Below are 13,256 nucleotides of genomic sequence, written 5' to 3'. Positions count from 1 at the left end.
CTGCATGCAAACATGGACCATGAGACTAGCTCTTTGGCAGCCTAGTCAAGTTAAGGCTTGAAACTTTACATCTTGGTAGGGTTTTTACATCCACTATGGAAGTAGATCCACTCAGGGAATTCGAGATCCTCTATGGGAAATTTATGCTAAATATTTTGTTGGTTTGTAGCAGCGGAAAATATTTTCTTCATCCTTTTTGTTTTGTTGCTTCTTTGGCAACCTTTGATCTTCTTCTTGGTCTTTTGGACTTCCTTACCTTTATGCTCCTTGGATTTTGTTGTGCTCCTTATCCCTTTTGTCGATACGTGGTACGTGCTTTTTAATCCAGTCTTCTTGACACAATCTTTTTGCTCAATGCTTTTGTGATGCATATACATGGGTACATTGCTTTGACATTGTAGGTGTTTCATAAGCCTTAATATGGGCTTCTGCCACATCCTTTACATGTACCCACCCCAAAATTGCATTTGGGAATGTAGAAGTTGCACTAGTCATGAACCTCAAGATAACTTCTGAGCTTGTATTCATGGTCTGCTGTAAAATCCCTCCCGCAACCATTGTTGGATTTATTGTCACCAGATCTAAGCCATGTTCCTTTGAGAACTTCCAAGCCTCAGCTTCTGCTAGTGTTTTTGATAGCATATACCATGCATTTGATCGCCGACAGTGTTCTGGGTCATTGAAAAAGCTCTCATCGACAACATCTTCTGGCTTTCTTTTCGGATTACAAACTACTACATCTATGGATGATGTTACGACAACCCTTTTTACAGATGAAGCTTTTGCACAGGCCCTCAGTACATTCACTGTTCCCTTTATTGTTGGATCAAGTAGCTCTTTCTATGGATCTCTTGCGTTAAAGAAAAAAGGGGAAGTTGTGTGGAAAACTTCATCACACCCCTCAATGGCAGCATCAAAAGACCCTTCATCTTGTAAGTTAGCTTTAAAAGGTTCAAGCCCTTCATTTGCTTTGGGTAACTTCAACAACAAAGGGGCTGTCTTGCTAAGGTTCCGTGGATCTCGAATAGAAGCTTGGACGATGTAGCCACGCTCCAGGAGGAGCTTGACGAGCCATGAAGCGACGAAGCCAGAGGTATCTCCATACAACCCTACAGAGGGATACGCAGAACCTATTGCACCATAAGTGCTGGAGTAGGACCCGACACGAGTTAATTCTTCAGCATTTGAAAGTTCAACACGTAGCTTCTCCACCTCTCTAGCCATTGACACAAGATTATTCTCCATAGCTCCTTTATGTTCTAGTAGTTCAGAATTTTCCTTTTTCTCATACTCAAAGACAGCCATGGCATGTTGCATTTCCTCTCAAATATTGACCATTTCTGCCTTCATGACAGAAGCCTCTTTTGCTTCTGCACGCGTTGCCTGCAGTTCTTTTGTGAGCTGTGTTATTTGGTTGCTAAGATCTTGCAGTTCTTGAATTGTTGATGACGCTTCCTTCACTATGCGTTCTCTGAATGATGTTAGGGCTTTTGCCATGATTCAATGGCCCGTTTGCCTCCTCATGTTATTAGAGGAAGGGTACCGTTTCACCAGTCATATTGGAGCAAAAACTAGCAACTCAACATGCTAAAATTCAGGCCCTTGTGAATGAGAATTAGAGGTTGGCATCCACTCATGTGGCTCTTAGTCAAGATCTTGCAGCTACACAACAGGAGTTACAGCAACTGCAACAAGCATTTACTCTGTTGCAAGCAGAGAAAGGGCAGCAAGTAAGAGTTCTAGTAGAACAAGTAGCAAAGTTGGAAGCAGGTGTACATGCAAAAAAGCCTAAATGTGGACTTGTACAAGGAGAAGAATGAAGGAGGGACAAATTGTAAAGCTTGCAAATAAGAAATCACACCACTAGCTACCTAGCTTAGCCATGGCTCTCATACCATGTTGAGAATCATGGACCTAGAACTAGATGAGCTATGGTGGATGGAAATCAAACACACGATACATGACTAGAATGAGAAATTGTAACTTAAGTGAATTAGGTTCCATGATAAATTAGCTTGGACTCATAAACACAATCTTGGTTGACTCAAAATGATTGTACCATGTCATTGAAATGAGTGTCAAGTACATGCCTTTATAGCTTTTTGGATAGTACCACTTTTCCTCTTTGTGCTTATGTGATTTTAGACATCTCTTTCTAGAGCATACATCATTGTCTTTGTCTCATACAAAGCCACTTATGGGCAAGCATCATTTGCTATTCTCAACATGCAGGTGGTGAGTACCTATCACTATTACTTTATTCTTTATTATTTCATTGACTATTGATTAAGAAAAGGTTGGCCCACATTGTGACTGTTGTAGCTTCCATATCTTGTGTCTCTCTCTTGCTCTCTTCTTATGCCATCCACCATAGCTCACATCTCTCTTGCTTTTTCTTGCACATGATTCCACTCGGGCTTCACCATTCAATTGGTATCAAGGTGTATCATTTAAGGAGCTTGTCCGCTTCAACTTCAAGCTTTCATAGTAGCCATACACCAAGGGTTCTTCTTGCTCATTTGAGCTTATTCCAACATTATTCGAGGTCTTCTTCTTGCTCATTTGAGCTTCTAGAAGTGAGCCTTATGCTCAATTGTAGTATCTAGAGCCCCAAAATAGCCCCACACAAATTTTAGTGCATTTTTAGGGGGACTATCCTACAAGTTCTCTTTCTACCCTTTGCTCCTTCTCTTTTGCCTAGTGCTTTGCATACTCTTTGGGTGTCCTTCTGGTATCCTCCAGCTTTATCCTTGGCATTGATTGAAGAGCTTTGGATTGGCCATTGCTTTATAGTTTAGGGTAGAATGTTGTAGACAATTTTGATAGCAAACAATGAGCTCCATTATGCATGTTTAATGCTTTGGTGATGTTATTTTGGTGTTCGAATGTTATGGTTATCCTTTGGGATGCTAGTTGGATTTTTTAGAGCTTTATTAGCTCAATTTTCTAGAGGTTATTTACTATAATAATAGTTTAGGTAGCAAACTATTAACAATAAGCTTTATGCATTTGAAATCTACATGCTCTATAGATATGCCACTTGAATATATTGATGATTAGCATTAATGCTTGGATGCAAATATGATTATGGAATGATTTTGGACTCCGCTTTGAGCTATAATTGATATCTTGGAGGTCTGACTACATCTGTCAGTTGCTTTAGTGATTTGCATTTTACAAGTTTGAAGACTAACTAGGTTTTATGCTCTAGATGTATTGGTTGATGTCTATGAGCATGCGAATTTTATGCACTTTATGTACTAAGCCTTACATTGCTCTTTTACACTCCAAATATGCTTTAATGGATACACATTTTAGATATTTTTATTTATTTGGACAAATTGCATTAAAATCCTAGATTTTCTATGTAATTGAGCTTGGTCTATTAAGATAGTGGGGCTCTTGCCTTATGTACAGTCTCTCTTGGATGCTCTTAGATGCAATTACACCTACTAGACACCTACACTTACCTCTATTAGTAGGATTTAGTGATGTATACATGCTTCTTGGTTATATATTGAGGCTCATTCCTCTTTTCTTAGTTAGTTGTGTATTTGACAGATCTTTGCACTTGATCTTGAGATCTCTTATATACATGATGTCTATGCCTATGGGATGTATTGGTTACTGGCTTCCTTGAGTTTATGACAAACTTTAGAATCAGCTATATGCCTATTCATTGCAAGTTGCCTTTACATATTGCAATTGCTACTTAGATATTCTTGGCAGTGGAAGCTTGGTATTTCTTGATTATTTGCCCATAGTTTTGGTTATATTGTTGCATTTATTACAACAATGGCATACAATGATATAATTATAGTTTTCAGCATTGTCTTGGTGGTAGTCTATCACTTGTAGTTGGTGGATGGATCTCTACTTTGGTATTCCCACCTATTCTTTCCTTGTTTTGATTGAGTTTTGGAACTATTTTCTAATAATTTACAATAGCCCATTCTCTTGTATTTTTCTTTGGTATACTATTATTATGGCTAGTTCTTTAAATGATAGTGCTATTTTTAATGTTGAAAATCTTGATGGTACAAAATTCAACAATTAAAATATACAAATATGACAAGTAATGGTCTAAAGGAAGTAGGTTAGTTAGGCCATTGAAAACCAAGAGCATAAAGTTTGAAGGTATGGATCAAGATGATTTAGATGATTTGGATGAGCTATGTAAATCCATCCTTATACTATCATTATCTAAATGGGTTTATTTCAATGTTATTGCATCGTAGGATAATGCCTAGTAGTTATGGAAAAATATATGCAATGTTTATGATAAATAAAGTCTCGAATCACATATGTATTGGTTGAAATAACTCATGAATATTTGCACGAAGGAACAAACTAGTGTGTTTATGCATTTGAATGAAATTTGTTCGATATTTAGCAGTTGACCTCATAGGGTATTGAGTTCAAGGAATATCTATCCCCCTTTTTCTTGTTTGTGATACTTCTCGAGTCATGGGACACTTTCCATATAGCCCTATCTTATAATATACCTAAGGATATCTTAAAAATCTAGGATATTGAGGGTGCTTTACTTACAAAGGAGACAAACAAAAATAATATGGATACAACCTATACTTCTCATGCATTGACTGTTAGGGCCAAGCATGATGGTAAGATCAATAATGATTGTTCTAATATAAACTCACAGAGGTCTTAATCTCGTGGACAACCTCGTAGTAAGTCCCATGGTTGTAAGTCCTTTCTAACATATCATTACTATGGGAAGTAGGATCATATTTAGCCACAATGCCATAAGATGTGCAATGATAAGCACAAAGAGAAAGGCAAGGGCAAAGTGTAAGAAAAGTTTGATGATTGTAGCATTGTCCCTAGTAAGTCCAATGAAAAGATTGAAGAGATAAATATAGTGTAGCTAGAGTCAAATGATGAGTACATCTTAGCAACTTCCTCTCTTGATGCTTCTCAGTTGATCGATGCTTTGTCTACATATTCTTAGTGTTGACTAATTAGTTTAGGGGCTTCCTTTCATGTTACCCCATATATGGATTGTTTTCAATTCTATTGTAGCATGATAGGTTCTATGTAATTGGAAAATGACTTAGCATTGGATAGTATTGGTATTAGGGATGCAAGGTTGCAATTTTTCTTAGGAAGCTCTTTTACTCATCACAATATATGTCATGTATTAGCTTTGACCGGAAGCCTTCTATATTCTTGGATGATTGTTAACCTTAAGACAAAAGGCAACAAGAGAGCAAAGTGAATTAGCAAAGATACGCAAAGGTGAAAAAAGTAAAGAGAAGTGTAAATCAAGTGAAGGGCACAATGTAAAATTTTTTCACTCAAAGCTCACAATCATACAATCAATTGTACTATTATTTTGAAATCCGAATGTAGCACCTGTGGAACTTGATGCCAGGAGGCATATTCCACGGTGGATTCCGTGAGGTTTTACGGTGGATTCCGTAAACTCAGATGACCGGGGCTCATACGCAAAGAGGATTCTTTGTGCGAGAAGTTGATGGGGACGCCTGTCCTTTTCGGGCATTTCATTAATTTAGTGTGTACATGGGTGATTCCATAGCGGGTGATTCCGCAAAATGCATATTAAATTAATAAACGTTTATGAGTTTAGAGTGCGCACTCGTAATAAATTAAGGTTAGGATTTATTTCTAACCGGTTGATTTATTTATGTAGCTGAAGACTGCTAGGTATTCACTTTTGTCGGTTTAATTGTATTATTTTACTAACGATTGTGAATGCTTCAGTTGATGTGTAGAGATAGCAGCAGTGGCGGAGGAAAGCATTGGAGTCTAGCAGGTTTTCGACTATATTTTGATAGGCGCCACGCCTATATTTTGTTATGTCTATAGAGACATCGATTATTTATTATTATTTTGTATGCGCTTATGCGCCTGGATATGTTATTTCTATTTGGACATTGAGATTGGGCGTGCCAGACTCTATGGGCACCGTCCATTAGCTTTATTTTTCTATTTTTGGTAGAAAGCAAACTTAAAAGCTAAAAGCTTGTCATATTTTTGTAATTGGGCTATTTTTGAGCATGAAGATTGGAAATATACATTAAATACATGCTTTGTGAAGCGCTCACACAAGGCATGGGGGAGATTGAACCCAATTTGTCTCTTGCCTCTTGTCGTGCTTGCTTTTACATGGGTTTTTGTGCTAAAAAGTAGAGTACTTTGTTCTTGGGGACCTTCCGGGATTCACCACGTGAGCTATCTGCGACCGATCTGCGCACCAGTGGTATCAGAGCGGAGCAGAGATCAAGAGCTTCCAATCGCTACCAATCTCGGGTGAAGGCGGAGCTCCAGGAACAAACGGCCTCTACAGTCAATCTCATCGCGAACCGTCGATACAGGCAGACTTCTAGCGATCAAGAACCCCTGTTTCCACTGTCAGATCGCGAAGGACCAATCTCTGCAGGCGGAGGACCACGCATCCAACTCCTTCATTAAGTCGTGGAGTTACAGAGATAAGCTTCATTGTTTTTCTCAAAATTTCTTTCAATAAGCATTAGAGAAAGCTTAAGAAGCTTATTAAGCTTCAAAATCTTCAAGTCGACTTGCAAGAGGATCCCCCGAAAAATCCGCGCAGGCAAAAACGGCCCCCCCCACGAAAATTGACGACGTGCTGCCCATTACTTCCTCCTACCATAGCTTAAGCTATTAAGCTTAAGACACACAATACTTTGCAAGTTATACAGGGCAGAGAAGTCGATATACTCCGGGTCTCGCGCTCCAGAAGTCAAGTTCAGTAAGTTACTAGAAATCAAGTACTGCAAGTTCTGCAAGTCGGCCTAAGTCCAGCAAGTCCACAACTCTGCAAGTCTGCTAAGTTTGCAACTCTGTAAATCAGACTAAATCAGAACTGACTAGTGCTTAAAACTCATAGAAGACTTGTTCGTATGCAAAAACTCTGAACTTGAAAGTTGTTCGCAGCAAGCTGTTTTACCTATCTACAAGTTTGTTGAAGTACTTTCAGCAAACGGAGACAGAAATATTGCAGAATTTCTCAAAATTGAAGAAGAAAATACCAAAAAATACATAGCCTTGTAACTCCAAATTTGAGCTACGCTCATCCCGCTAACTGATTTTGAGTGAGAAAGGTTTGTTAAGTTTTACAGGATGACTACCCCACATATGGATGATCCTATGGCTGAAGACGATCTACCCGAGCCTACCATGGAACAAAAGCTGGATCTTATCATGTTGCAATTGGAAGAAGAGCGAAGAGCTAGGCAAGCCTTGCAAGCGCAATTGACAAAGCTACAAGGAGCGTCCACTGATAAAGAAGAACCTCAAGCTGAAGATTTGATTCACCGTACCATCGACGCCACTCTTGAAGCACAAACCATTCGCAAGGAATCCAAGATAAGTAAACGAAGTTTCAAGTTTCGCAATTTCAATGGCATAAGAGAAGGAAAGACTGTTTTATCATTCATTAGCCAGTTTGATGACTATTTCCATGAGGAAACTTATCCCGAGAAAGATAAAATCAAGTGTGTTACTAATCATCTGATAGACAGAGCATCACTTTGGTGGACTGTAGTCCGCAAGAGCATAGAATGTCCTGCTACATGGGAAGATTTCAAGAAGAAGTTCATGCAAAATTTTCTTCCACCGCAATTTCATGAGAAGGCTATCAAGCAATGGGATTTACTCCAACAGCGCGATCGTGAGCCTATTCCACAGTATACAGAGCGTTTTTGGAATGCACTCTTACAGCTACGCATGCTTGAAGACGTACCAGAGACGACACATAAGCGGAAGTATATGTCTGGACTTCTTGGACATTACTACGCTGAGGTGAATATGTTCAAGCCTGCTACCCTTGAAGACGCCATCTCCTTAGCTCACGATACTGAAGATAAGTTACGCGGAAGAGATCGACGACCACAGCCATTCCAAGCAAACGGTAATTATGGATCTAAACAATTCAATTCCAATTTCAGAAGATTTAATCCAGGTCGTTTCTCATCACCATCTTTCCGCAAGAATTGGCCTAAACCACCTGCATTACCATCCACTGTCAATCCAAATCCTAAGCCTATTCCACAAGCAAATCTAAATATATCCAGACTCCCAGCCATTGCAAATAATGTGACCAAAGCCGAGCCCATCGTATGCTACAAGTGTCACCAGCCAAGGCATCTCGCAGCAAATTGTCATTCAAAGAAGCCATCAGCACATATCAACTACCTTGGAGCTATGGACGAAGACGAGCATGAGGATATGCCGGATTTCACTGAAGAAGAAGATGATCCTTCTACTACTTCCGACACTTTACCAGGTATGCCTACTTCACATTCATTGTTGACTATGAAATGTATGGTGCATGAAAAAGAAAGAACTATATTGCATGATGACGGTAGTACCCATGACTTTATTTCAGCAAAATTGGTAAAGGAATTGAAATTGCATACTGTACCTACGCACTATCGCATAAAAGCTACATTTTTAGGCACTAGGTACAATGGCACACAAAAAGTTCAAGATTTAGAAATTCAAATTGGTCCATATATTGAAAGAAGAAATTTCTTAGTTGTCCCATTACAGTCTAGCGACATTATTCTAGGAATGCCATGGAGACACCAACATAATCCCAATATAGATTATTCCACACACACAATGAATATAAATTTTCAAGGAAAATCTATTACATTATTTGGTATGCATGCATCTCATATGTTTCCACTGCTTTCGCATACTCAAGCAAAACGTGCACTGCGCAAGAATACTAAATCATATCTCATTTGGGTGAATGAATTGCACGCAAAGGAAAATCATATGCACCCTAAGCATAAGGAATTTCTCGCATATTTTAAGGATTGTTTTGCAGAAGACCTACCACCAGGTTTACCTCCATCACGTCCAGAAGACCATAAGATTGACCTAATACCTGGCACACAACCACCTTGCAAAGCCCCATATAGGCACAATCAAATAGAGCAAAAAGAAATCCAGAATCAAGTTGAAGAATTACTAAATAGAGGCTTAATTCGACCTAGCAGTTCTCCATTCGGCGCACCTGTGCTCTTAGTCAAGAAAAAGAATAATACTTATCGCATGTGTATTGACTACCGAGCATTAAACAAGATCACTGTAAAGAATAGGTATCCTATACCTAGAGTCGATGACCTTATGGACAAACTGCAAGGATCTTCTATATTTAGTAAAATTGACCTTAAATCTGGATATCATCAGGTGAGGCTAGATAGATCCGACATATTTAAGACTGCATTCAGGATACAGTTTGGCCATTACGAATTCTTAGTCATGCCATTTGGATTAACTAATGCACCTGCTACTTTCAGTAGAATGATGAACCGTATTTTTCTAAAATATCAATATTGTGTGATTGTTTTCTTTGATGATATTTTAGTGTTCAGTCAAAGTGAAAAAGAGTATTATGAGCATTTATCATTAGTTTTTCAATTACTGAAAGAAAATCAATTATTTGCAAATCCTGACAAGAGTGAATTCTTTGAGACAGAAATAGAATATCTAGGTCATATTGTATCAAAAGAAGGAATAAAAATTGATCCTAAGAAAATTGATGCAATATTGCATTGGCCTATTCCTAAAAATGTACATGAATTACGCTCATTCCTTGGTCTTGCTAGTTTTTATAGGAAGTTTGTACGTAATTTCTCATTACTGGCTTTACCATTGACCAAACTTCTTAAGAAAGGCATTGTTTATCAATGGACTGAAAACCAGCAGAAATCCTTTGACTTACTCAAACGTGCGTTGACCAATGCCCCTGTTCTACAATTGCCTGACTTTAACAGACCATTCTTTTTAGTTGTGACCGATGCTAGCGGATCAGGAATAGGAGCCGTGCTAATGCAAGACAACCATCCAATAGCATATTCTAGTTCTAAGCTGAAACCCTCTGAGCTTAAATATTCCACTTATGACAAGGAACTCTTAGCAGTTGTCCAAGCATTAAAACAATGGAAGCATTATTTAATGGATTCAGAATTCATGATAAAGGCTGATTAGCAAAGCATTAGACATCTACTTAGCCAACCCCAAATTTCTGACCGTCATATCAAATGGGCTTCATTCATTCAAAGTTTCCATCCTATCATTCAATACCAACCTGGAAAAGAAAATGTAGTTGCTGATGCATTGAGTAGAAGACCTGCAATTCATAATATATCTATCATATCTTTTGATTCTTTGATTGCTATGAAAGACACATATCACCAGGATATTACTTTTCATTCTGATTGGCAAAAATTAGTTCAAAATAATTTCATTCCTATTGATTCATTGTCATATAATGATGGATTCATGTTCTTTGAAAAGAGACTGTGTGTTACTGTTCCATTCCGATCTTTTGTTTTGAATGAAATTCATTGTCCCCCATATCAAGGTCATAGAGGTATCATTTCTACATTACGCATGTTAACTGAAGATTTTTATTGGCCGCATATGGATGCAGATGTATCTAATTTTGTTTCTGAATGTTTGATTTGTCAAAGAATAAAGAGACATCATGGTAAACAGTATGGACTATTAATGCCTTTATCTATTCCATCTAAACCTTGGGAACATATATCTATGGATTTCATTACTGGCTTACCAAATACTAAATCTAACCATGACATGATTTGGACAATTGTAGATAGATTTAGTAAGCAAGCATATTTCATTGCATGTAAGAAAACTTTAACAGCATCACAAGCAGCACAGTTATTTTTGAAAACTGTTTTTACTAACCATGGATTGTCGAAAGTGATTATTTCAGATAGAGATTCTAGATTTTGTAATAATTTTTGGATTACACTGTTTGCAAATCTAGGCACAAAGATTGATTTCTCATCTGCATTTCATCCAGAAACAAATGGACAAACAGAAGCCACAAATAGCACCATTCTAGATCTTTTACGTGCATACACTATCTCTAAACCTCAGACATGGGACACTCATTTACATTTATTACAGTTTGCATATAACAATACACCGCACACATCTACAAAGAAAGCACATTTTAAAGTTATTTATGGATATAGATTATCTACACCTGTTGCATCTTTGTCTAATAGAATACAAAGTGCCGATGATATTGCTGTTATGCATAATACTATTTTTGATGAGGTAAAGGATATGATTGCTAAAGCCCAACAATCATATACCAAACAAGCCAACAAGAAAAGACAAGCCATGAATTTCAAAGTTGATGATTATGTTTGGCTTAGAATAGAAAAGCGTAGACTGCAAAGTGTAGATAGACATCCAGTTGTCAAATTAGCTCCTAGATTCTATGGACCATTTAGAATCATTCATAAGATTAATGACAATGCATTCAAGTTAGAACTGCCATCTCATTGGAAAATTCATAATACATTTCATATTAGTTTATTGAGACCATTTAAAGGCCAATTACCTATCCACCCTGTCTATGAAAACCCACCTTTACTAGAAGAAGAGACTGAAATACTTGAACCAGAAGCCATTATAGACACTGACTACATGACCACTAGAACTGGCCGAAGGTATTCTAGATATCTAGTAAAATTTAAGAACCATCCTGTAGAGGAAGCACAATGGATGCACGCTAGAGACTTAAATGCTTTCCCCACTCTGTTAGCTCCACATTGAGCTAATAGCAATTGAGGTCAATTGCTATCCCACCCCGAGGGTATGATGCCAGGAGGCATATTCCACGGTGGATTCCGTGAGGTTTTACGGTGGATTCCGTAAACTTAGATGACCGGGGCTCATACGCAAAGAGGATTCTTTGTGCGAGAAGTTGATGGGGACGCCTGTCCTTTTCGGGCGTTTCATTAATTTAGTGTGTACATGGGTGATTCCATAGCGGGTGATTCTGCAAAATGCATATTAAATTAATAAATGTTTATGAGTTTAGAGTGCGCACTCGTAATAAATTAAGGTTAGGATTTATTTCTAACCGGTTGATTTATTTATGTAGCTGAAGACTGCTAGGTATTCACTTTTGTCGGTTTAATTGTATTATTTTACTAACGATTGTGAATGCTTCAGTTGATGTGTAGAGATAGCAGCAGTGGCGGAGGAAAGCATTGGAGTCTAGCGCGTTTTCGACTATATTTTGATAGGCGCCACGCCTATATTTTGTTATGTCTATAGAGACATCGATTATTTATTATTATTTTGTATGCGCTTATGCGCCTGGATATGTTATTTCTATTTGGACATTGAGATTGGGCGTGCCAGACTCTATGGGCACCGTCCATTAGCTTTATTTTCCTATTTTTGGTAGAAAGTAAACTCAAAAGCTAAAAGCTTGTCATATTTTTGTAATTGGGCTATTTTTGAGCATGAAGATTGGAAATATACATTAAATACATGCTTTGTGAAGCGCTCACACAAGGCATGGGGGAGATTGAACCCAATTTGTCTCTTGCCTCTTGTCGTGCTTGCTTTTACATGGGTTTTTGTGCTAAAAAGTAGAGTACTTTGTTCTTGGGGACCTTCCGGGATTCACCACGTGAGCTATCTGCGACCGATCTGCGCACCAGAACTTGTAATATTTTTCATTAGGTAAAAAGATCCATAGCTCAGCAAGAGCACATTGTCGTGCCGCTACGTGCACACCGTGTAAAAAAATCTAGAGTGTGGCTTCCTTTTAGATTTAGAGAGCCAATGCCATTTTAGACATTAGTGTTAGTGTCCATGGTTCAAAAATATTAGATTTTAGTCAAATTTTGATATTCTAGATATTATCTCTTGTAAAAAATCCATAAAACTATAGACAACTTCTAGATTAGGATGACATGTAAAAGAAATCATGTAGCTTTCAGCTAATTTGAGAGGATTTTATGTAAAAAGAGAGATCAACGAAATTGTGTGATGCACGATCGCTGTTTTCAGGCAGTGAACAACACTCCAAAAGTGGGAGATGAAGGAGCGATCTGGCACGATTCTGGCCAGGTGTCCTAGTATTTAACCCCCCTTTCGGAGCCATTGGAAGCATCAGATTGGTGCTCTGAGCAGCATAGAGGAAGGTATTATTTTGTACACGTTTTTGTCTATTAGAGTTATATTTTCTCATAATACTGAAAGAAACTGACAGGCTTTATCTCTGTTAGTATTTTTCTATATTTTCTAATTCTTTTTGGGAGTATTCTTCTACATCTTCAATCTCTTCGAACCCCTTATCTTTCGTCTACTCCTCTCCTTGAATCTACCTTCACCTTGCTGTCACTTATCTTCAAGAACTTGGCTTGAAACCTTCAACCCTTCTCATATCTCTACCATCAGTGGAG

The 13,256-nt window shown here is 38.0% G+C and overlaps 1 pseudogene; it reads right to left on the bottom strand.

Moving 5' to 3' along the window:
• Window positions 1-351: 351 nt before the first annotated feature.
• On the bottom strand, window positions 352-1,305 carry LOC148026163 (phenylacetaldehyde reductase pseudogene; annotated as a pseudogene).
• Window positions 1,306-13,256: the final 11,951 nt, after the last annotated feature.

The sequence above is a fragment of the Lygodium microphyllum genome, chromosome 14 (assembly GCF_053477565.2).
Source record: "Lygodium microphyllum isolate KBCC chromosome 14, Lygodium_microphyllum_v1.1.10, whole genome shotgun sequence".
NCBI lineage: Eukaryota > Viridiplantae > Streptophyta > Polypodiopsida > Schizaeales > Lygodiaceae > Lygodium > Lygodium microphyllum.
The sequence above is the reverse complement of the archived record's forward strand: the minus strand, read 5'-3'. Positions and strand labels throughout refer to the sequence as shown.